We start from the raw sequence: 26,767 nt of genomic DNA on the forward strand, positions 1-26,767 counted from the left end.
TTTTCCAATGAGTCAACTCTTTGCATGAGGTGGCCAAAGTACTGGAGTTTCAGCTTTAGCATCATTCCTTCCAAAGAAATCCCAGGGCTGATCTCCTTCAGAATGGACTGGTTGGATCTCCTTGCAATCCAAGGGACTCTCAAGAGTCTTCTCCAACACCACAGTTCAAAAGCACCAATTCTTCGGCGCTCAGCCTTCTTCACAGTCCAACTCTCACATCTGTACATGACCACAGGAAAAACCATAGCCTTGACTAGACGAATCTTTGTTGGCAAAGTAATGTCTCTGCTTTTGAATATGCCATCTAGGTTGGTCATAACTTTCCTTCCAAGGAGTAAGTGTCTTTTAATTTCATGGCTGCAGTCACCATCTGCAGTGATTTTGGAGCCCAGAAAAATAAAGTCTGACACTGTTTCCACTGTTTCCCCATCTATTTCCCATGAAGTGATGGGACCGGATGCCATGATCTTCGTTTTCTGAATGTTGAGCTTTAAGCCAACTTTTTCACTCTCCTCTTTCACTTTCATCAAGAGGCTTTTTAGTTCCTCTTCACTTTCTGCCATAAGGGTGGTGTCATCTGCATATCTGAGGTTATTGATATTTCTCCTGGCAATCTTGATTCCAGCTTGTGTTTCTTCCAGTCCAGCATTTCTCATGATGTACTCTGCATATAAGTTAAATAAACAGGGTGACAATATACAGCCTTGATGAACTCCTTTTCCTATTTGGAATCAGTCTGTTGTTCCATGTCCAGTTCTAACTGTTGCTTCCTGACCTGCATACAAATTTCTAAAGAGGCAGATCAGGTGGTCTGGTATTCCCATCTCTTGAAGAATTTTCCACAGTTTATTGTGATCCACACAGTCAAAGGCTTTGGCATAGTCAATAAAGCAGAAATAGATGTTTTTCTGGAACTCTCTTGCTTTTTCCATGATCCAGCAGATGTTGGCAATTTGATCTCTGGTTCCTCTGCCTTTTCTAAAACCAGCTTGAACATCAGGAAGTTCATGGTTCACATATTGCTGAAGCCTGGCTTGGAGAATTTTGAGCATTACTTTACTAGCGTGTGTAGGATATAACATGTTAAATGAATACATGAGAGGTAAGAAGAATATTTCCTGAGGAAAGGAAAAGATAGGACTTGTTTCTGTGTCACAAATAAGGCTACCTCAAGTCAGTCTCCATGGAGGAGACTTAACTGAACTGATGATAATTGTCAGGAATTTGGCACAGGAAGAAGAAAAGCATACCAAATGTAGGAGTTTTTAAAGAGACAATGGGATAGAAAAATGCAAAGTGTTCTTGAGTAATGGTCACTCTTCTAGTTTAGTTGGAGCTAGTTGGTATACAGATAAGGGGAGGGAGCGATAGGTGGGCAAGAACTGGGAACAGATCAGGGAAGATTTTGATGGCTGTGCTGTAGAGATTGGACCATATACTATAGACCTCAGTGGTTCATTAAATTGTACAGTGACTACCAGGGTTCTGGAGGTAGACAATGGTTGTTCAAATCCCCACCCGAACAAGTACTTACTTAGGTAGCTGCCAAGAATTTAGGTAGGCTTAAACCTTCCTGATTTATCTAAAAAATGGAGATGATAATGGTACCAATGTGTTGTTTTGAAATTCATGGCAGTTAAATCTGCTATATAGCTTAGAACACTTTCTGACATGTAGTGAGTGTTATATGCTACCCATCATTAGCCTTGAACCAGAAAGATATGCACAAAACACATTTGACAAGGTGAAGGATGGGAAATGTTAGAAATAATTCTTATTGGATTACTCTTCTGGAAGATTCACTTTGCTATTAATAATCACTTTCGGCATGCCAACCCTTTCAGGTCACTGATGGTCACTAGTATGTTACTTCTGCTAAGAACACTGATTTAAAGGATGCATTTAAAAAAAAATTTACTTTTATTTTTTATTAACTTATTTTTAATTGGAGAATAATTGATTTACAATTGTGTTGGTTTTAAAACATAATTTCAAATTATTAATGAGAAATGTTTATTTTCAGATAAATATACAAGGTGTTTAGTGGGTAAAACCAGAAGCAAATACCACAATCAATGAAAATTTAAAAACAAGCAGAACTTAAAATGAAACTGGAACCTATTATACAGAGTGAAGTAAGCCAGAAAGAAAAACACCAATACAATATACTAACGCACATATATGGAATTTAGAAAGATGGTAACAATAACCCTGTGTACGAGACAGCAAAAGAGACACTGATGTATAGATCAGTCTTATGGACTTTGTGGGAGAGGGAGAGGGTGGGAATATTTGGGAGAATGGCATTGAAACATGTATAATATCATGTATGAAACGAGTTGCCAGTCCAGGTTCAATGCAGGATACTGGATGCTTGGGGCTGGTGCACTGGGACAACCCAGAGGGATGGTATGGGGAGGGAGGAGGGAGGAGGGTTCAGGTTGGGGAACACATGTATACCTGTGGCGGATTCGTTTCGATATTTGGCAAAACTAATACAATATTTTAAGTTTAAAAATAAAATAAAATAAAAAAAAGACTTTTTTAACCATTCCAAATAGAGGTAATTATATTTTTGTCTTTATACTTCTCCAAGATTTGCTTTGCTTGAAACAAGATTTTTTTCCCTAAGCAAACAGTGTTATTCTCCCTTACTTCCAGTTTCTTGGGTTCTAAGAAGCCATCTAGCTGTAAGGTGACTCATACTTTTTATTTTAAATTCTCAGCACATCCTGGTTCTTTTTCTTAATTCTATATTAATAACATATACTGAAGAAGGAGAGTAAATATTGTACCATATTAGACAACTTTGAAAAATTATAAAATGCAATTGGTTCTAATGTGCCCTGAAAACCTACTTAAGTCCAAAAAAGGAAAATGTCACTTTGATAATGGAAACAGTGGGAATAGTTAAGAATTTGGGAAGAACACATCAAATAAGATAGTAGAATTAAGGCTAAAATGCTGGGAAACTGCAAAGTTTCAGGGTTGAAGTAAAAATAACACTTTAATTGAGTACTTATTATGTGCCAGGTACTATAATAAATGCTCTACATGATTTATATTATTTAATTCCTGCTATAACACCATGGGATATTTGCCATGGTTTTACCAACTTTGCAGATGACTAAAATGAGGTATAGTAATTTGTACTCTTGCATAGGTAGAATGTGATAGAGTGATGATTTGGACCAAGGAAGGCTAATTTGCAGAACATGGTTTATTAAACTATTACACTAAAGAAAAGGACTTAATAAAGAAAAATGGAAGGAATCAAAATATATGCTCTGATTACCTATTGTTGTGTGGCAAACTTCTCCAAAGATTGTAAAAATAAAGCAATGACTACTTTTCTTTAGCTCATAAATTGAAAATTTGGACAGGGCTCAGCAAGGACAGCTTGTCTTTGTTTTCACTCATCAACTACAGCAACATGAAATCTAAAGGCTGGAATCATCTATAGGCTTGCTCACTCATATCTGGTGGTTGGTGATGACTGCTGGCTGAAATTGTAGCTTTGGTTTTGGCTGGAATACCTAAATGTGGTTTCTTCATGTGAACTTGGCTTCCTAACAACATAATGGCTGGATGCAAGGTGATCATCTCAAGAGAGAGAACCAGATGGAAATTGTCTGCTTTCTATGGACTAACCTTGGAAGTGAAGTATCATTCGTTTTCTACATTCTGCATATTGAGATAGCCAAACAACTCATCTCATTTCAAGTAAAGAAGAAATAGGCTCACTGCTTGGTATGGTAGTGGTAGGGTTCTAGAACAGCATGGACTGGCATTATTGTTGAGGCAAGGTCTGGAAATTATAATCTGCCATAATTTTAGAGATGAATGAAGAGAGTGGGGCACTGATGTTTCCAACAGAAGAGGAAGCAGTGTTCAGTAATAGAGGGAGTGTTTGGTAATAATGGAAATCAGTGGTAATAATGGAAATCAGTGGTGATAACTGATAGGTACAGTGACAAAGTCATTTTTCCAAATATGTGGAAGCCAGGTCACAGTGACTTACAAAGTGAATGGGAAAGAAGAGTATGACCAATGAAGTCTTGCATACTCTGGCTGTCATCAATTTCTCTGGGCTTATCTCAAACCCCATAGCTGGCTGTGTGCTCCAGGTACAGTGGCTTTTTACCAAGACATTGTGCTGTTTCCTCCCTCCTTCCACATATTCTGTGCACATACTATTTCTACTGTTTGGGATGCAATCTCTGCTTTTGTTTACCTGATGTAATCCTACTCCTTGTACTGATTTCATTTACTTTATCAAAGATTGTCCTGCTACCATACCAAGCCAGGTGTTTCATATTACTCTTTCCTTCAAAATAGTTATATTTGTAAATATTTTTTCCTGCAATTATTTGATTAATATCAATCCAGTTTACAAGATCTGAGTCACAGAATATATCTGTTTTTGTTCAGGCTAAGAATCAACTAGAATGGATGAATCTAATTGTGCTCTCAAGTGGTTTTTAAATGTGTTTTTTGAAACATTTTTTGAAAGCTTCCATGTAAAAGGAAAGACACTGGTAGCATCTAGAGGAAAATATAGTATCCAAAAAATTCACTAGACAAAAAAACTATTTTCAATCATCCTGAGAAAGAATTATTTGGTCACATTGTTAGTGTTGGGTAAGTCATTCTTTGTAAAAAAAATTACACCTAAAATGTATATTGACTCAAACAAAAGAGAAGTGTATTTCTTGCTCAGTTACAATAAAAGGTAAATTCTAAAAGGCAGGCAGGCAGGCAGGGATGCTGTTTCACGCAGTTCAGCAACCTGTACTGATATGTGTCTATTTTCTATGACACATGATTTTCATGGTCACTCTTGTTTGTTATCTCCATATTATTCAGCCAAAAGAAGGAAAAAATGTGATGACTTTATGGTTTGAGTTTTTCTTAGAGCAGGTTTAAGAATGGCACCCATCATTTTTTTTTTTCTCAGAGTGAGCTAGAATCTTGTCAAATTACTGTAACTGAGCTCAGATATGCAGATGAAACCACCCTTATGGCAGAAAGTGAAGAGGAACTAAAAAGCCTCTTGATCAAAGTGAAAGTGGAGAGTGAAAAAGTTGGGTTAAAGCTCAACATTCAGAAAATGAAGATCATGGCATCCGGTCCCATCACTTCATGGGAAACAGATGGGGAAACAGTGGAAACAGTGTCAGACTTTATTTTTCTGGGTTCCAAAATCACTGCAGATGGTGACTGCAGCCATGAAATTAAAAGACACTTACTCCTTGGAAGGAAAGTTATGACCAACCTAGATAGCATATTCAAAAGCACAGACATTACTTTGCCAACAAAGGTCCGTCTAGTCAAGGCTATGGTTTTTCCAGTGGTCATGTATGGATGTGAGAGTTGGACTGTGAAGAAGGCTGAGCGCTGAAGAATTGGTGCTTTTGAACTGTGGTGTTGGAGAAGACTCTTGAGAGTCCCTTGGACTGCAAGGAGATCCAACCAGTCCATTCAGAAGGAGATCAGCCCTGGGATTTCTTTGGAAGGACTGATGCTAAAGCTGAAACTCCAGTACTTTGGCCACCTCATGTGAAGAGTTGACTCATTGGAAAAGACTCTGATGCTGGGAGGGATTGGGGGCAGGAGGAGAAGGGGATGACAGAGGATGAGATGGCTGGATGGCATCACTGGCTCGATGGAAGTGAGTTTGAGTGAACTCCGGGAGTTGGTGATAGACAGGGAGACCTGGCGTGCTGTGATTCATGCGGTCACAAAGAGTTGGGCATGACTGAGTGACTGAACTGAACTGAGCATAAGAACCTGAAAAATGTGGGCTAGTGATACACTCACAAGAGAAAACTAGTGGTAGAGAAATGCCATTGCCTCTGATACAACAGTCATCCAGCAATATCTTGAATTATCATGGCTTAGAAGTCTATCAGAATACCTTTTGAGAAAGCTCAGAATGTTTGCTGATATATAATTACTAAAGCAAATGCTACTGATCTTACAAGTTATATGATAAAGCGGAACAGAAATACATCTGAAGCTGAAATTTGGTACTGGATAGTAGGAACAATTCGTTAGATGATCACTGAAGTATCCAGGGGAAAAAAAAAAATTTGTCCTCTTTTGCAATTACCTAAGCAAAAGCCAGAATGTCTTCTCTGAAAACCTAACATGACTGCTTGGCTGATTATTCAGAATTTCCTTGTACTATTCATCAGTTGTATAAGAAAAAAAAATGTGCAAATGATCATTTAATGATGTAGCTTCAAAAGGGGCTAGAGGGAAAGGGAAAACTAAAATCATTAGACTCTCAAGATCATAATTATAGACCTGATTTTTAAGCAGGGAATTTTCCAGACTTGAAAAAGATTTTAAAAAATCTGAGTATGAAATAAACTGAATAAGAAAGGATAAATATCACTAATTTCTTTTTTTCACCTCAAATATTCCTTTATAGAATTAAACCTTAAACATTATTAAAGTATATAAAATGTTCTATTAAATTTGACTGCTTTATATATCTTTATATATCTATAGAGTATGACTGAGAAACTACATTTTAAAATCCTGGTGGAAGGATTGTAAACTATTTCTGCCAGTTCCTTCTTCCCTTTACGTTCAGGGACCAATTATTTCTAAAAAGGGAGCTAAGCACTTGCAGCAGATACAACTCTGTTAAACTTGGTGTGGGGAAACCGTATCAGTCGAGATTCTATTAAAAGCAGGTGACATACAAAAGGAGTAAGAAGGATTTTATGATTATGCTATTTATTAATGTGTGTGTATAGGTAGGACTAAGGAAGAGGGGAATGGGCTGGTAACAGTGAGGTGGGGAAAGGAGACAGAGAGGTTTACATGACCTACTTAGAGCTGCTGTTGTAAGAAAGGGGCTTCCCAACTAGAGGATGCAGCCTCTGTCTACCCTCTGCATTGTGGGGATTGGGGCACAAATAGCTCAGCCTCTCTCTACCATCTCACACTGGTTTCCTGCCAGTACAGCCTTCCATTGCTCAAGCCAAAATGAAAGCTAGAGAGCCAGGTAGCCTGATGATGAATTCAGTCTTCTGGGGCAAGGCATAACGTGGAGGATTGTGAAAAATATACCTAAGAGGACAAACAGAATATTCAGAACATTTGTGTGAGAGAGATTAATAGTGTAGATATTAAAGCAAACTCATTTATATATTCTTGAAATCTATATTTTGTTCAATGAGAAGGCTGTAAAGTTATTTTCTTTGAACAGAAATGTGAAAATTTCAAAGAGAAAGGATTGAATCTGTAGAAGATCTCCTTATCAAAAATAGATAAGGGTTCTGAAGTGTGATTTTTGAGCCATTGCCTGATCATGATATAACAGAACAGCACAGGAGATGCCAAGACCGAGAGCCAAGAGCCCTGATGAAACATGAGTCTGTCTGTACTCCATGTTCACTGAGGGAAAGAGGGAAGAAGAAGAGTCAGAATGAGGACCTAGAAGAGGAATAATGTTCAAGTCAGGCAGAAAGAATTGGCAGAATAATGGTCAAGGTACTCAGACTGATGACCAGGGTCTAGATTTTCTATCCCTGCAGCAAGGTCACTTGAAAATTAGTTGGTATCAGTCTGGTTGGGAATGTCCATAACTCAGGATTATACACAAGCACATGTTCAGAGGAGAAAATTGGTGATGGATCAAGCAAAGAAGATGAGAGATCTTGGCAGGCAGGCAGAGCTCAGAGGAATCTGGCAAAGGGCAGCGATGAAGGAGGTCTATGATATCGCTGATTGACCATAGAGAAGTCCATCACAGTGGCTTGATTAATATCATACAGATGGTAGATGCATGAGTAGAAAGTCAATTCCAGATCTTTTTGTCTCAAATAAAAATTCTTTCTGTTGTAACATATGGCCTACAGCAAAGAAGAAATAAAGATATCGTCAATTAAAATGAACCATTTTTAACAAGTCTGGAAGTTTTTTCTAGCAACTGAATCTTTATCTTTCAACCAAAGCAACGATGTATTTGTAGTGTACAGTTGTACAGAGAGGGATACAATTATAGTAGATCACATCTCCTTGCAAAGTTAAAGACTTTGATGATAGACACAGACGTTTGGTCTTTAAGATGTCTATCTTGCATTAGATTTGTGAGCTAGATATTTTTATACTCTAAGGGAAAATTTTGTATATTCTAGATAATTGTTTTATTATCACATCTGAAGCTATTTGTTTTCCAAATAAATCCCTAATAAATTTCCTAACAAATAAATGAATTTACTGGGCCTATTCCTCAGATATGTTAGTATCATCAGAAAGTTTTGTAGGAGTCACAGATTTTTACTTTTATAGTAAAAATTGAAGAAAATATTTACATATTTTAATTTAGAAACAAAATACTTTGGTTGAAAGCTCTACTGTAAAGTTAAATAATGTATAATTTACAGTGTATTTGAACCTTTGTTTCCCCTTCGAAAAACCCGGGATACTGTTATCTGTTTCGCTTGGTTGTTTCCTAGTCCATAAAGTCTATGAAAGCATTTTGTGATTTGTGGGGGTTTTAGGAAGGCATGATTCTTTTCTAAATGTCATTTGCTGGCTATGCCTCAAAGAACATAATGATAATCAGGCCCCTTTTTAAAAATATTGTATATTCCAGGACTTTGTCCTATAGGTATGATGGTGTCACTGGAAAGCTTGAATGCTTTGATAAAATTTGTTGTTGTTGATATAAACTAAAAACGAATTCTTTGTACATGCCTGGGGACTCCAATAACCTCTTTTTTTTGCTATATATGAGATAATATTACTTCAATTGATCACAGAAGAAGATATGCCAGAGTACAGAGAATCCCAAGACAGTGCTCCTTTATCCCTGTTGATCACGATCACATGTTTTCTTTTGTCTTCTAGTTCACCTACACATATTTACCAGTACCAAAAATAGTACAGAAACATATAAAATCTGGATATTGATAATGCATCTAACATCCAATGGTTCCTAGTTACATTACTTTTGTTAGTTGGTGCTTATTCACCCAACAGTGATGGGCCAGAGTATCAGAGCAGTTAGTAATTTTCAACCTCTGTTCTGGCCACACCTAGTGTTTTGAGACTGAATCATACTATGTAGTCAATCCTATTGATTAAATCAGCATAATACTTATAAGTTTCTTCCAAGTGATTATAGCTTTAACAAATCAAGGAAAAGCCCCTTCCCTGTCTTAAGTTATAATTTTATGAGAATTCATGTATTATATCATTGTAGCATTTTTTATTTTTCCTATAGAGGTATTTTTTTAATGAAAAAAATACACTAACCCAAAATATAAACATGTGAACAATTGCTTTTTTGTTATTACTTATATGCTCTCTTATGATGGAAATCCTGATGTTTTGTTTTTTTCTTAAAAATTTAAATTGTAGCTTAAAAAAAAAAAAAAAAGAACCAACCTGGCCTTTTATTAAAAATCCAAATCAAGTCCATGTACATTTTCTTCCATATTTTTATAACAGTAGAATTGATTTCATTACTAAATTGGATAAAGTCACATCAATTATTTTTAAATAAACTCTTTATTATTATAAAATCTCCATGTAATCATTTGGAAAAAAACTTTATCAATCTCATGTCCCAACAATTTAATTAATTTACCCTTGAGAAATTGTAGCCCAGGGAGGTTTAATGACTAATTCTAGATCAAACAGTAAGTCAAGACAAGTGCCAGAATTAAAATTGTGTCTTTTAGCTGTCATCCAAGTGTCATATTCCAGCTCCCCACCCTAATTCAGAGCTAACTGACACTTCATGTGAACATACAGTAAATGATGGTGATACAATCACTATTTATGTACAGGACCAGGTCCCCCCAAAATCAGTAGAGGCCCTTGAAAAAGGGACTGTTTGTAGAATTGTAATAAATGTATGGGACTCTGGAGCCAGCCTGCATACATTCAAATCTCAGTTGTGCCTTCAGTCACTATAAGACTTCAATAGTTTATTCCTCAATCTTCCTGTGGTTTAGTTTCCTAAAATTTAAAATGAAATAATAGCAGCACTGATTCAAGAGTTTTACATAAAGATTATTTCAGGCAACTGCCTGGCAAATAATAATAGAAGTGAAGTGAAGTCGCTCAGTCGTGTCCAACTCTTATCGACCCCATGGACTGTAGCCTACCAGGCTCCTCTGTCCATGGGATTTTCCAGGCAATAGTACTGGAGTGGATTGCCATTTCCTTCTCCAGGGGATCATCCTGACCTAGGGATTGAACCCGGGTCTCCCAGATTGTAGACAGACGCTTTACCGTCTGAGCCACCAGGGAAGTGGCTCTATTAAAATGGTGTCCGACAAATAAACAGCTACTGTTGTTGTTATGGCCATCCAGTTTCACATACACAGTGACAAAATTAAAGCTTTGATCAAACATTATAGATATAAAATAGAATTTAAAATAAGTTTTTGTTTTTCAAAATTTTCTGTGAGGCAAAATATTGAGTTGCAAGATTTAATACTAAAGGAGGAATAACCTTAGTCGTATGTTATATTAACGGACTCTGCGTTAAGAATTGATATTCGAACATGCTGTGTAATCTTTTAAAGTTTCTTTTTTTGAAGTATAGTTGATTTACAATGTGTTAATTTTTGCTATGGGCTTCTCTGGTGGCTCAGATGGTAAAGAATCTGCCTGCAATGCATGAGAGCTGGGTTTGATCCCTGTGTCGGGAAGGTATTCTGGAGAAGGAAATGTCTACCCACTCCAGTATTCTTGCCTGGATATCCCAGGGACAGAGGAGCCTGATGGGCTACAGTCCATAGGGTCACAGAAGTGGACATGACTGAGCGATTTCTGTTATATAGCCAAGTGATTCAGTTATATATATAGTGACTGCAGCCATGAAATTAAAAGATATATAGTGACTGCAGCCATGAAATTAAAAGATGCTTACTCCTTGGAAGGAAAGTTATGACCAACCTAGATAGCATTTCAAAAGCAGAGACATTACTTTGCCAACAAAGGTTCATCTAGTCAAGGCTATGGTTTTTCCTGTGGTCATGTATGGATGTGAGAGTTGGACTGTGAAGAAGGCTGAGCGCCGAAGAATTGATGCTTTTGAACTGTGGTGCTGGAGAAGACTCCTGAGAGTCCCTTGGACTGCAAGGAGATCCAACCAGTCCATTCTGAAGGAGATCAGCCCTGGGATTTCTTTGGAAGGAATGATGCTAAAGCTGAAACTCCAGTACTTTGGCTGACTCATGCGAAGAGTTGACTCATTGGAAAGACTCTGATGCTGGGAGGGATTGGGGGCAGGAGGAGAAGGGGACGACAGAGGATGAGATGGCTGGATGGCATCACTGACTCGAAGGACACGAGTCTGAGTGAACTCCGGGAGTTGGTCATGGACAGGGAGGCCTGTCGTGCTGTGATTCATGGGGTCGCAAAGAGTCGGACATGACTGAGCAACTGATCTGATCTGATATACATACATACACACACACCAAAGATTTGATGCTTTTGAACTGTGGTGTTGGAGAAGACTCTTGAGAGTCCCTTGGACTTCAAGGAGATGCAACCAGTCCATCCTAAAGGAGATCAGTCCTGGGTGTTCATTGGTATAACTGATGTTGAAGCTGAAACTCCAATACTTTGGCCACCTGATGCGAAGAGCTGACTCATTTGAAAAGATCCTGATACTGGGAAAGATTGGGGGCAAGAGGAGAAGGGGACGACAGAGGATGAGATGGCTGGATGGCATCACTGACTCAGTGGGCAGGGGACACCACTCCGGGAGTTGGTGATAGACAGGGAGGACTTGTGTGCCGCCGTTAATGGGGTCACAAAGAGTAGGACACAACTGAGCAACTGAACTGACTGACTGACATATATACTTTTTCATATTATTTTCTTTTTTTCCCCCACTGGAAAATTATTTTATTGAGATTCCACCAGCTGTACAATCTGTTTTATTCGACCCCTTCTTCCTTTGCAATTCAGTCCTTCCCAAGTGGTCCCATGAAGGCTTTCTTTTCCTCCACAGTCTGGAAGCAGCCATAGCCAAATTTGGAAGTGGTGTCAATAAACTTGAATTCTATCTACAGGACTTGCTCAGAGTGAGCATTTGCTTCTTGGTTCCCACCACACAGCTTTTGCGCATGACAAAGTCATTGGTCACTTCACCGTAGTGGACGATGCCACCTAGAGGGTTGATGCTCTTGTCAGACAGATCATAATCAGTAGAGGCATTTCTCTTGATCAGTTTGCTGTCCTTGATGAGGTAGCCCTGGCCAATCTTGTAGATCTTCTTGTTGATCTCAGTGCAGTGGTAGTACCCTTTCTGACCAGCCCAAGCCTCAGAGAAGGCCACCCAGGCAGTATGCCATGCCCCAATACAGGCACCCTTGTACAACCCTCAGTGGGTCTTATGGGGCAGCTTCGTAGTGTGCCAACGGCTGGTGACCCCTTTGTAGTCTTTGCCCTTGATCACCCCAATGACCTCAGTCATTTCATCCTGGCCAAACACTTGGTTCACAGGGACCTGCTGCTCTAGCTTTTCATGGGCTCAGTCCAGTTTTTCAGCCACAGTGCCTCCATTCACCTGAATCTCCATGAAGTGGGCCTTCTTCTGGTGCAGAAGAAGCAGGAGTATTTGGGTGAAGGCGATGACATGGATGACCTGGCAGTACTTCATGCTACTGAAGTCCCTTTCAAGTTGCTCCTTGCCATCTATGTCCTGCCACTTCTTGCAGTACTTGGTGAAGGCCTACTTCTTAGATTTATGCCAATTCTCATAGAAGCTCCTTTTGCACTCATTGCTGATATGCTCAGCAAAGATGGTCTTACGGGTCCAGAGGCCTTGGGGTATTTCCACATAGCCCACGATGCCCCAGTCAACATGGTGGAGTCTCCACCATAGTCACAGGCTCCACAACTTCCTTCATGTTCACCTTGGACCCTGGCCTATCGACCTCCCTCTCAATGTGGGTCTTGCCAGCCTTGTAGTGAGGAAGGCGATGAGGTGCAGGGGCTTGGAAGAGCCATCCTTGGGGAAGCTCCTCACCTTCCCATGGTGCTGGCTGCTGTGCTTCTGAGGCAGGAAGCCCAGGGACCTGTGCCTGGGAGCAGAGAACTTCCTGTGAGACATCCTGCCCGTTGGAAGCTGCCAGTAGAGCTAGTATTATTTTCCATTATGGTTTATCACAGAATATTCAATAGAGTTCCCTGTGCTATATAGTAGGACATCATCATTTATCCATTCTATATATAGTACTTTGCATTTATATATAGTACTTTGCAATCCCAAACTCCCAATATGCCCCTCCCCTAACCCCAACCCCTCATAACCACAAGTCTATTCTCTGTTTTTGTGAGTCTGTTTCATAGATAAGTTCATTGTGTCATATTTTAGATTCCACATGTAAGTGTTATATGGTATTTGTCTCTCTGACTATTTCACTCTGTATGATAATCTCTAGGTCCATCCATGTTGCTTCAAATGGCATTATTTCATTCATTTTAATGACTGAGCTGTATTTCACTGTGTGTATGTACCACATCATCTTTATCCATTCATCTGTCAAAGTTCATTTAAGTTTTCTCTGTGTCTTGGCTACTGTGAATAGTGCTGCTGTGACCGTAGGAGGGTATGTATCTGAATTAGAATTTTGTCCAGGAGTGGGCAAAAAATAATTTTTTTTTTATTATGAAAGTATGATAACACATTTATAGGAGACTTGGAAAACAGAATCAGGTTACATATAGTTCCATTATATATTGCAGTATTTTAAGTAGATAAAATAAGATTTTTTATTTGGAGTTTCAATATCAAACTTGCACAAATTAATAGAATGAATATACAGAGAAGTAGAAGGATATAGTAGACCTGAAAAACACTGTTACCCAATTCAACATAATTAAGATTTATATAATTTTCACACAACAGTAGGGTAAAAATTTGATTCAACTTTCCATGGATTATAAATTTGGAGACACTGGAACATATCCATGGACATAAAACAAAGTGCAAAAATTTCACAGTCTAAGGTGTTTCTAGTATTTTGAGAAACCTCCATACTGTTTTCTGTAGTGGCTACATCAGTTTACATTCTCACCAACAGTGTAAGAGGGTTCTGTTTTCTCCACACCCTCTCCAGCATTTATTGTTAATAGATTTTTTTTTTTGATGATACCAGCCATTCTGACTGGTATGATGTGATAACTCATAGTACTTTTGTTTTGCATTTATCTAATAATTAGCAATGTTGACCATCTTTTCATGTGCCTGTTAGCCATCCGTATGTCTTCTTTGAAGAAATGTCTACTTATGTCTTCTATCCATTTTTCGATTGGGTTGTTTTTTTATTGTTGCTGTTGATCTGCATGAGCTGTTAATATATTTTGGAGATTAGTCCCTTGTTGGTCACATCATTGGCAAATATTTTCTCCCATTCTGTGGGTTTTCTTTTTCATTTTGTTTATGATTTCTTTTACTTTGCAAAAGCTTTTATTTAGTAAGGCCCTATTTGTTTATTTATTTATTTTTCTTTTATTTCTATTGCCTTGGGAGATTGACCTAAGAAAACACTGGTACAATTTATGTCAGAATGTTTTGCCTGTATCCTCTTCTCGGAGTTTTACAGTATAATTTTCTGCTCAAGTCTTTAAGCTGTTTTGAATTTATTTTTGAGTATGGTGTGCGAGTATGTTCTAACTTTTTTGATTCACATACTGCTGTCTAACTCTCCCAACATCATTTGCTGAAGAGACTGTCTTTTTGTCCATTATATATTCTTTCCTCTTTTGTCAAAGATTAATTGACTAGGTGTGTGGGCCTATTTCTAGACTCGGTATTCTCTTCCATTGATCCATATGTCTCTTTTTGGGCCAGTACCATGCTGTTTTGATTACTGTTGCTTTGCAGTATTTTCTGAAGTCTGGGAAGATTATGCTTTCAGTTTTGTTCCTTTTCCTCAGGATTGCTTTGCCAATTCTGGTTCTTTTATGGTTGCATATAAATTTGGGGATTATTTGTTCTAGTTCTGTGAAACAGGTAATTTGACTGAGGGATCTCAATAAATCTGTAGATTGTTTTGGGTAGTGTGGCCCTTTTATATTATTCCCAGTTTAAGAGCATGGGTTATTGTTCCATTTCTTTGAATAATTTTCAGTTTTCTTTATTAATGATTCATAGTTCTCAGTATATGTCTTTCACTTCCTTGGTCAAGTTTATTCATAAGTATTTTATGATGCAATTTAGAAACATTTTTTTGTTCATTCTCTCTCTGATTGTTGATGATACACAATTTTCTGCTGATCATTATTTTTCTTTCTCCCTCTTATCTTTCAAATCTGAAACCTGCAGATAAAAATATGCTTGATACTGTTTTAAGATTTAATTGAAATAAGATTTGAATGTCATAAAAAAAATTAGAAAGCAAAACTTTAAATAGCTTCTTCAGCTAAAAACCATAAGAACTCATGTGAAATTGCACCTTCTGAAATTTTGTCCAGTGGGCAATCTTGCCTTCCCTAAAAACACATGAAATGAATTTCCAAGGAGAAAGCACATTTGCTTTTACTGCTGGAATGTTGAGTTTATGAGTCAAATGGAGTCACTCAGCAAAAATAAACAGCAGCATAATGATGATTACAAACAGCCTTATGTTTGTGTACCTCTGCCTTGCTGCAGCTCAAGGCCTTTCACAGACTGTCTTTCCAATCTCCTTCGTATGTCTGCCAAAAACAGAAGCAGATAAGGACTAACTTCGAAGTTTGCATGTGAATAAATCACTGACATAAACCGATGACTAATTTATTTTAGACTACATTTCAAATCAATGACAAACCTCAAAAAAGATCGTGACATTCTGAGTTTCAGTATTACTACCTTGAACACAAGGAAAATGCTTTCTTTTTCCAGCTATTTCTGAAGTTCAGCATTGTTGGAAGGGAGGCTAGGAGGCACACTGCATGGTGATGTGATGTTTGATCATATCTGCCTCAGTTCAGTTCTCAATTGCTGTTGCGTCCGACTCTTTGCGACCCTATGGACCACAGCATGCCAGGCTTCCCTGTTCATCACCAACTCCCGGAGTTTACCCAAACCCATGTCCATTGAGTTAGTGATGCCATCCAACCATCTCATCCTTTGTCTTCCCCTTCTCCTCCTGCCCTCAATCTTTGCCAGCATCAGGGTCTTTTCAAATGAGTCAGCTCTTCGCATCAGGTGGCCAAAGTATTGGAGTTTCAACTTCAACATCAGTCCTACTAATGAAGACCCAGGACTGATCTCCTTTAAGATGGACTGGTTGCATCTCCTTGCAGTCCAAAGAGTCTTCTCCAACACCACTTCTCTCAGTTCAAAAGCATCAATTCTTTGGCACTCAGCTTTCTTTATAGTCCAACTCTTACATTCATACACGACTACTGGAAAAACCATAGCCTTGACTAGATGGACCTTTGTTGGCAAAGTAATGTCTCTGCTTTTTAATATGCTGTCTAGATTGGTCATAACTTTCCTTCCAAGGAGTATGCATCTTTGGCTGCATATCTGCATCAACTCCCTGTAAAACTACGCTAAAGCAAAGTGAAGATACTCTTCATTTCTTCAGAAGGTATAAAGCATCAAGAACATTTTTTCCAAAATGGCTTATTTGACTCAGCAGCTTCATGAAATATGTTCATTTTATTTTAAATTCCTTGTAGCCTACAAAAGAAAAGGAATTAACAGAGATTAAGGCTGAAAGGAATGTTGAAGACCTCCTTATTGAACTCTCAGATTCATACATTGGATCAGTCTGGTGATATGACTTGTTAAAGCTCACACCTTGAGTATTTATTTTAGAGCACTTTCAGTCATACAGAGCATTATGTCTTCACTCTTCTCAGCCTTTCAGAGGAGTAAAGAGGAGTATGCTTCCCCATGCAGCCGTCATTCATTTTTTCCTCTCATTCTTTGGCTTGTTCCTCTCATTTTCTCTATTAGTCTTTATATAAATATCTCCTCAATTAGTAATCTAGAGAATATTTGGAAAGTCACCAAAGAACTTGAAATTCCTCAAAATTACCTCTTGATCACATCTGTCCTGGGAGCCCATCTGATCCTCTTCTTGAAGGTCTGTGGGGAAATAATGGCTTATCTCTCAGATTAAAAACATTTGTTTTGTTTTAATTTAACAAATGCAGTGTTGCTAATCCTTCTTCAAGTGTAATATATTCCCAACTTTTGATATCTTCACTGTCCCTCAACTGTCAAGCTGATCATAAACAGCGTCTCTTACCCCTGACAATAAGACATAGAATGTTACAGAAACTGAAATAGCAAGTGTGTACTGTTCATGCTAAGTCACTTCAGTTGTGTCTGACTCTGTGATCCCATGGACTGTAGCCCGTCAGACTCCTTCGTCTGAGGAATTTTCCAGGCAAGAATAGTGGAGTAGGTTGCCATTTCCTTCTCTAAGGAATCTTCCTATGGGATCTTCCCTTCCCTACTGAGGGCTGTGAAAACAATAGCTATAAACTGAAAGAAATTCAAGTAGGAAAGGTAAATCTGATTACCTTTTGCATAATTTCCACTTTCTTTTCATATGTATAAGATGATCATTCACTTCCCCTTTAATGGTACTCAGAAAAGTGTTACTCACCCTGTGGTATCCAAAAGGATTATACTGTTTCTTCTAAAACTTGGAGTTTTTTTGTTTATGTTGTTTGTTTTGTATTAGAAGTGAAATAATGATAGTTCTTCTACTCTGTTAAATCTGTACTCTGTTCAGTAACCTGTGCCTGGGATGCCATGACATTGTAGATGAGAAGCACATGGTGCAAAATTTTGTTCCAGAAATTCTTCATATGTCTACCCTTGGGAGCTGGGATTCTTTCCAGATAGGACAATTAGTATCAGAGGAGCGAATTCATTATCCTAGTGCTGAGTATGAATTGCACTGACTGTATCATCACAAGGATTCTTTAACAAAATAGCTATCAAGCTTTCAGAGAAGAACTTGAATATACTGAGCTTCTCCGAGTGATATCCAATGACTGTGGCTTCCCACTGCTTTATTAGCTAGCAAATGTACTGATAGTAAGGATAAATTTTCGGCTTTGAATGATAGTCATTATTATTATTTGGCTGTGCTGGGTCTTTGTTGCTGTGCATGGACTTTATTCAGTGGTGGAGAGTGGGGGCTACTTTCTAGTGGCTCCTGGGCTTCTCACTGCAGTGGCTTCTCTTATCGTGAAGCGTGGACTCTAGACGTAAGGGCTTCAGTGGTTGTGGTTCCCGGGCTCCAAAGCACAGGCTCAGTACTTGTGGCACATGGGCTTAGTTTCTCTGTGGCATGTAGGATTTCTGGACCAGGGATCGAACCCATGTCCCCTGTATTGGCAGATGGATTCCTATCCACTGCATCACCAGGAAAGTCCCCAGTAGTCATCCTGATTCACTTATGGCTATTTTCCTGTTGTAGACTTGATTTCAATACTGAGTAGCTTCTTTCTGATACATACACATCTTAGAATACTTATCTGACTCTCTGTCCCCTCCAATACAAAGTAAAATTTTCAGTGAGAAGTGACTTTCGTAATTATATCCTTCTACTCCTGTGTCTGACTCCAGAATGAACCCCACAGATGGATCACACATCAGGATTTAGTGCCCTTTCAGTGGAGACAAGTTTCAGAGTGTACTGTTTGACTAGACTTCAAAAGCAAAAAAAAAAACAAAAAAAAAACACCAAGAAAGAAAATTCTAGTGTTTTTGTATTTCCATCAAGGGCAACAATACAGGTAGCATACTGGTAGTGCTTTCCACTAGAGTTGATTTTAAAGAAGTTAGTTAAGTGTAGCTTTTCTACAAATCTATCAGAATCTGTACATCCTATTTACCAGTATTCTTTCCCTTATTTCTGATTTTCATCAGAATCTCACATATTTTTAAAACAAAAATAATAAAAATATATTTCCCATAGCCTATAGGAATTTATAATATTACACATGATTATTTTTAATATTCATGTTACAATAGGAATGTAATTGAATATCAGGATTCATGTATCAAATTAATAACTAAAAGAGGTTATAATTAATACTGGGCTATTTTACTTTAGAATGTTATTCTAAACAGTTGTGGAGATTGTGAGTAGTTAATTAATAATTTGGTTGATGTCCCCTGTAGGCCAGAAATAGATATTTCTTATCCTCTGCTTCATACAATTGTTTTTCACTCATGAGGTGTGCCAAACACTTGTGAAAATACTGTATTTTCCTTGTCTTGTATGTATTATTTCTTGGATAAGAGACACATTCATTTGTGTAACAAACATACACACACATTGGTTCTTTCCTTAGCAAAAGGGTGGTCGTGTGACTTAGACCCAGCCCTCAAAGTACCCCAGACTTAACATCTTTCTCTAGTATATATAACAGAAGAAAATTTGTCTTTTGAGGTTGCTTGTGTTGTGTTTCTACAAGAACAGACCCTGATGCATAGATTTAAAAGAAATTAATTTATTTGAGAGGCTATCCACAGAAATACTGGTGGGGCACAGGGAATAATCATGAAAGGAAAAAGAATCAGTTGAGGGTGTGCGAATGAGCAGGTGATTGCTTTGGGAAATGGAAGCTCAATTCCATTGAGAACTTCTTGGCAACAGTATAGAACAAACCTTGAAATTAAGGTTTCTCCAGGGCTGTTAACTGCTCCACACTTGCAGGTTGCCCTTGCTCCAGCAGCCACAGAAGGCCCCCAGGTAGAGAGACTGCAGATGCTTGGGATAAGAAGCCACTAGCATGCATAGGAACTACAAGTGCCAAGGGACAATTGGCAGAGCACCAAAAGCATCCAATACATTGGTGAACTGGAAGGAAGAGACTTGGGTAACTGGTGACTATAGGACTTCAGTGTGTAGTGAACCTAACCAAGGTTAAGGATGAAACAGAGAAAATTAGAAGCAGAAAAAAGTGGATAAAGGAGATACACAGAGAAACCAAGGTGGAATATTATTTGAATCCTTAGACCCAGCTGTTCTTCAAGATTAATCTCCAGATATCCTAGTCACGTGAAGCACTACATTCCTTTTTGCTTCCCCTTCTTAGTGCAAGTTTCTATAACTCATCACTAAAACAAGTCTTAATTAATATATCCACAATTATGATTGTTAGGTCCAGGGCTTTCTAAAATCTTAATTGTATATTAAAAGAGGATAGTGAAAAAAATTGACTTAAAACTCAACATTCAAAAAACGAAGATCATGGCATACGGTCCCATCACTTCATGGCAAATAGATGGCATAACAATGGAAACAGTGGCAGACTTAATTTTCTTGGGCTCCAAAAATCACTTCAGAAGGTGACTGCAGCTGTGAAATTAAAAGATGCTTGCTCCTTGGAAGAAAAGCTATGACAAACCTAGACAGCATATTAAAAAGCAGAGACATTGCTTTGCCAGCAAAGGTCCATCTAGTCAAAGCTATGATTTTTCCACAGTCATGTATGGATGTGAGAGTTGAACCATAAATAAAGCTGAGTGCTAAAGAATTGAGTCTTTTGAACTGTGGTGTTGGAGAAGACTCTTAGGAGTCCCTTGAACAGCAAGGAGATCAAATCAGTCAATCCTAAAGAAAATCAACCCTGAATATTCATTGGTAGGACTGATCTTCAATGTTAGTTTCCATAGCTCATTCTTGAACTTGCTTTCTGGTAAAATAGAATTCTTGATCAAAATCAAGGATAAAAAAGTTTTATATTCTACTTTAGTGGAATGATGAGAAACACAAGCAAAATGCCAGGTGAACACCAGTGTCTAAGATAGAAAAGTGCCCTAAATAATTAGTTTCCTACTCAATATTGTTGAAGCTCTCTATTTCTCTTAGAGATTTTTATTTTTTTGTGGGATTTAAATCAGTGTGTAAGTATGTCTTGAATCAGAGAAGTTGATATTCATAGAAAAATATCATTTATTTTTCCAGTTGCTTCCAGTAATATTGGACCCACACATATTCTCCATCACATCCCCATCTCTACTTCCTTTTAGGGCACACTTTGTGTGCCATAAAGGAACACACAACACACTACAAATGTGATTCAGGATCCTTTGGTCAAAACTGCCTAGTTCCTTTTCACATCCTCAGGTATTTAAGTCATGCTTGGTTCACCATTTTTTAGCACTGGCTGTTGAATCCCAGTGCCTGTTCTCAATGAGGCAAGTTTGATATGAGCAATCCTTCTTTTTCCTGATTGGTACCAGTTAATTTCCTATATTTTGAGTTCTAGAAAATAAAAACAACTACCTCAGCCTACTTTTACATAAGATAAGGGATTTATTGTACTAAGAGTTATACAGTGCATTACATGAGTAATTATTACATCTAGATTGAACTGTAGTATCATAAGTATTTAAGAAATCCTACCTGAAAGAGTAATTCCCAAGATGAATAGGAGATTTTCAATTTGAACCCTAGACTTCTGTTACCAAGCATTCTGCTTTTGCTTATGCCAGAGAAACAGGATCTTAGATCATTTTTTTTTTTTTTTTTCTGTTTCTAGGGGTTTTCCTGACCAACTGAACTGAAAGATCTGAGTTAGAAAGAATAAGCTTGCCTTCATAATGAGTAGGTTTGTTAGATGAAGCAGTCACAAACTCCTCATGACTGGTCTCGTTGTTGTTGTTGCTGTTTTGGCAAAAAAGATTTTAAAGTTATTCATGTAGTTTTTCCTATTTACTTTCCTTTTATGCCTCCTATTGAATATAGGTAAATCACTTTATTTCGTCTTAATTATTTTCAAATCATGAAGCAAATAATATTTGACATGAAGAAAAATAGGTTTATCATAGATTGTTTCTACACCTGTAACAATTGCAGTTATTTTAATATAAAGGAAATTCTGAAAATGATGTAGTGGGTAAGAAGCAGAAAGATGGAGCAGGGATTTCCAAAACCCCATTCTTCCATAAAAAGTGATTGCCTTTATAGTTTTATCACATGATTTTAAAAAAGTAATAGTTATAAATAATTAGAATGTTTCATAAGAAAGGGGAAAATTACCTTAAAAGTATAAAGAAAGCTGAGTACTGAGGAATTGATGCTTTTGAACTGTAGTGTTGGAGAAGACTCTTGAGAGTCCTTTGGACTACAAGCAGATCCAACCAGTCAATCCTAAAGGAAATCAGTTCTGAATATTCACTGGGAGGACTGATGTTGAAGCTGAAACTCCTATATTTTGGCTACCTGATGTGAAGAACTGACTCATTGGAAAAGACCCTGATACTGGGCAAGATGGAAGGCAGGAGGAAAAGTGGACGAGAGAGGATGAGGTGGTTGGATGGCATCACTGATTCAATGGACATGAGTTTGAGCAAGCTTCATGAGTTGGTGATGGCAGGGAAGCCTGGCATGCTGCAGTCCATGGGGACTCAAAGAATCAGACAATGACTGAGAGACTGAACTGACTGACTGACCTTAGAAACTGGGAGGTAGGAGTTTTCAAAAAGGATGCTGTGTTTCTAACTGATATTTATGGAGTATAAACAACACTCAAAAAAGTCACTCTGTAACCATGATGGAACAAGACAGGGACACGTACCCTAAGCAACCAAAACTTGAATAGTAATAGCACTAGTAAGCCTCCTTCTTCTGGCTAAATTTCAGTGGTTATTATTTCTCTACCCTTGGCAACTGTACTTCTCCTTTAATTTTCAGGCTTCTTAGACAAAAAGTTACTGAGATAACCAGGATGCACACTGTCTTTACTTCCTAATGGCACTCAATCTAAGTTGACACCTGCTTCCCTACATTAGGTTTCCCTGGCGCCTCAAATGGTAAAGTGTCTGCCTGCAATGCGGGAGACCCAGGTTCGATCACTGGGTTGGGAGGATCTCCTGGAGAAGGAAATGGCAACCCACTCCAGTGCTCTTGCCTGGAAAATCCCATGGACAGAGGATCCTGGTAGGTTACGGTCCATGGGGTCACAAAGAGTCGGACACGACTGAGTGACTTCACGTTCCCTACATTTGCCTTAAAATTACCCAGAATAAGGACAAACACTGTAATATACCCCTTCAAACTCCCTGGTGCTGAGATTCCCATGGTTCCTCTGGTACATGCGCTCAGTCACTGCGGAAGGCTAAATAAACCTAAACTGTATGATTCCAGGTTTCTAGTTGTCTTTGATCAGTTGACTTTGTTATTGGGATTATGGCAAAAATGGACCATCTAAATTGTTTCTGTACAGTTTAATTTAGAGTGTAGTCTGAAGTTATAAGCTAAGGTTATGATTTGGTTCCTTATTAAAAATGAAGTTGGGATGGTATTAATAGGAGGAAATCCAGCGGTGCTGAGTTAAATTTTCTAGGCAGCGAGAGAAATTTGAAGTGTAGAAATCCTCCTAGGTTTCTCTAATTAATACCAAAATTAGTATCAAGTTTGCCATAATGGAAGTATTTTCTCACCTTTGCTACAAATTTGAGCATTGATTCTTTTTTTTTTTTTTTTAATTAGGGGGAAAAAATCATCAAATCTTTAGAGGGGCAAGAATAATAAAGGCCATAGAGATTTAATCTTTCTAACTTTCCTCTTCCCTGAATGCCATACCGTATTAGTTTATTTTCATTTTAAACATTTCAATCAGTTCAATTCAGCAAACGCATACTGAATGACTTCTGTATGTCTGGTACTATACTAGTGTTGAAAGTGTTAGTTGCTCAGTCATGTTTGACTCTTTGGAACCCCATGGACTGTAGCCTGCCAAGCTCCTTTGTCCATGGCATTCTCCAGGCAAGAATACTGGAATGGGTAGTCATTTCCTTCTTCAAGGAATCGTCCCAACCCAGGAACTGAACCTGGATCTCCCGCATTGCAGGCAGATTCTTTACTGTATGAACCACCAGGGAAGTGGCTGAAGGATATTCCACCATGAGCAGATACCACTTTACAGCTTCAGAGAGTTCACAGGTTAATAGGAGGTAAGAGAGGAACTAAAATAAATGTGAATAATTTTGCACATAAATTCAGTGAAATTTTAAACCCTGAGATAGTCTGATTTTCACAGAGCTTTGGCAAAATAATTATATAATTGTAGCTTTCACTTTTTTCTCTTAAATGTCATTTTCATGAAATGAATAACACAATTACACATAATGAAAGGAGATAATTATTAAACGTCATCAGGTGTTTTATATTTTACATGCCAAGATCCTGGATTGTTTCTAAAGAGAAAATTAGTGTTTTGACCGTTATCCACAATTTGAGGGTATAATTATAGAAGATTGTAGGGTATTTTATTCTAAGATTCACCTGAAGACACTGGTTGCAAAACTCTATTTGAACGTTTTCCCTTACAGCTTACACAATGCCTCAAAAAAGAGTTTGTATTTGGGGTTTTCTTTAGAAGAAAATAAAAAATCTACTAGCTTTCTGAACATATAAGCTTATATACTTGGAAACTGAATTCCAAGTCCTCCACAACAGTGTCTGTCTGGCAGCTAGAAATGCAATCTCGTGGGGATGGGATTTATCCAGATCATTGAGGGGAAGAAGTAGCACCCTGTCAAACATGGGGAATAATAAAATGGATTATCCTCTCATGCTAAGTTCTCATGAAGTGAGTAAACTAAATATACAAATAAGTGCATATTGTTCTTATTGTAGAAATATGTTTTAACTTCTTTCCTTGGCAGCACCTTTAGAAAATACAAATTTACAGTTCCAGGCTATTATATGTGAGATTTTCTTTTAATCATCTTTTAATAGAATTGGCATTATTATCTAATACAGCTAGGCATAAGTACTTACAGATATTTGTCAAATGTTTAGTATGAGACCTGGACCATTACAAATGTATCTCACACACAAAAAAGTAATTTTCATTTTCTTCCCAAATGACAGTGTGGTTATTAGACTCCATCTCTAAAATGCCTACAAGCAAATTTAATTAGTCAGTTAAATGAAACTGTCAGAAATTTAAGAAACATTTTTATAGTAAATTATGGCCCTAGGTATTTCTTAATTTGCTTTGTGTAACTTCAACTGGAAAGTATGTTTATAATATTCTATTTGTTCAGCATGGATGAAGGTCACTTCACATTTACTTTCATCTTCAAATCGCCTGGCCATTTCACAGCTGTTTGAATTTTAATAAGAGGGAACCAGTTTGGAGGATTCAGAGAGAACAAAAAGGAAAAAATAATAATACCATTTGGCATTTATGAGGTTTATCATAATTCTGCTCTTGGAAACTATGGAACAAGGCTGATGTTTTTGTTTCAAGTCATAAGTTATGGAAATTAATTCTACAGACAAAATTAATAGGTGTAAAATTATGGTAATTATAGTCATGGTAACCAGATATCTTTATGCATTAAAAGCCAGTTCTTGTACCGTGGGTCAGAAATGGTATCAAGAAATCATAGCCCTCGATTAAATAAACCCTTTTATGTAGTATATTTAAGTGTTGTACTAAAATCATTCAGAGTGCTCCTCTATTAAAGAAGGATAATCTCCTTCCACCAAAAGAAAAGCCAGAAATAAATGAAAAGCTAGAATGAGTCCAGTAGGCAACCACATGTGCAATTAGAAAGACCTATTCATCTTCATGGCTTTTCATCATTTAATTTTTTTATATATATACAGAGTCAGGAGCTTGAAAATCTTTCATCATCTTCTTTGAAGTTTTTATTTTAAGATAACAGATATAGAATGCACTCGAACATTTTTCAGTCAGGTACTTTGCTTTGACATCAAACCTCTTTGTGCCTTTTATTTTCCTCTTTAAAGTAAAAGTTTTGAGATTGAAGAAGAAACTGAGAAAACAATATATATATGAAAGAACAATGGTGAGAATTAATTATTCCCAGAGAGAAAACAATATTTGATACAGAAGTAAGCACATAAACATCTGTTTCAATAGCAACACTGTATCCATTTAGGCAGCAGACATGTAGCATAAACAAATTGTTGTTTAGTTGCTAAGACATGTCTGACTCTTCTGTGATCCCTTGCGGTATAGTGCAGAACCCAGATATTTGAGTAAAAAGTAAAATGTAATTAATGATCATTTTTCCTTACTGTCTTTATGTAAAGTAGACTGAAGTTAAAACTGCCTGTTTTTAGTAGAACAAGGACCTCCTTGTTATTTTTTTCTTTCTGAAAAGTTTATGAAGTTTATTTTTTGAGATACAGCAAAATAATCCAGTGGCTTCTCAGGTGGCTGAGTGGTAAAGAATCCACCTGCCAATTCAGGAGACACAGCTTCAGTACCAGGGTTGAGAAGATCCCCTGGAGAAGGAAATGGCAACTTACTCGAGTATTCTTGCCTGGTAAATGCCATGGGCAAAGGAGCCTGGTGGGCTACAGTCTATGGGGTTGCAGAGCTGGACACACCTTAGTGACTCAAGAACAACAGCCAAATATACAGTTCGATTCTTTAAAAAAAAAAAATAAATAAACGACCTTGAATCCTAATCAGTTCAGTTCAGTTGCTCAGTCATGTCTGACTGTGACCCCAAGGACTGCAGCACGCCAGGCTTCCCTATCCATCACCAACTCCCAGAACCTACTCAAACTCATGTCCATCATGTCAATGATGACATCCAACCATCTCATCCTCTGTCATCCCCTTCTACTTACGCCTTCAATCTTGCCCAGCTCAGGGTCTTTTCCAATGAGTCAGTTCTTTGCATCAGATGGCCAAAGTATTGGAATTTCAGCTTCAGCATTAGTCTTTCCAATGAATATTCAGGACTTATTTCCTTTAGGATGGACTGGTTGGATCTCCTTGCTGTCCAAGGGACTCTCAAAAGTCTTCTCCAATACCACAGAACAAA

At 37.7% G+C, this 26,767-nt stretch overlaps 1 long non-coding RNA gene and 1 pseudogene across 27 annotated transcripts in view; one reads left to right on the forward strand and one right to left on the reverse strand.

Annotated features, from left to right (window-relative positions):
• The window catches only part of LOC147366889 (uncharacterized), a 1,020,561-nt gene that overhangs the window by 595,487 nt on the left and 398,307 nt on the right, over nucleotides 1-26,767 (forward strand). The gene's annotated exons all lie outside the window — the stretch shown is intronic.
• On the reverse strand, nucleotides 11,762-13,096 carry LOC147366895 (large ribosomal subunit protein uL3 pseudogene; annotated as a pseudogene).

Source organism: Bos grunniens, chromosome 8, assembly GCF_055505025.1.
Source record: "Bos grunniens cultivar Pamir isolate PY7600 chromosome 8, Bosgru_T2T1.0, whole genome shotgun sequence".
Taxonomy (NCBI): domain Eukaryota; kingdom Metazoa; phylum Chordata; class Mammalia; order Artiodactyla; family Bovidae; genus Bos; species Bos grunniens.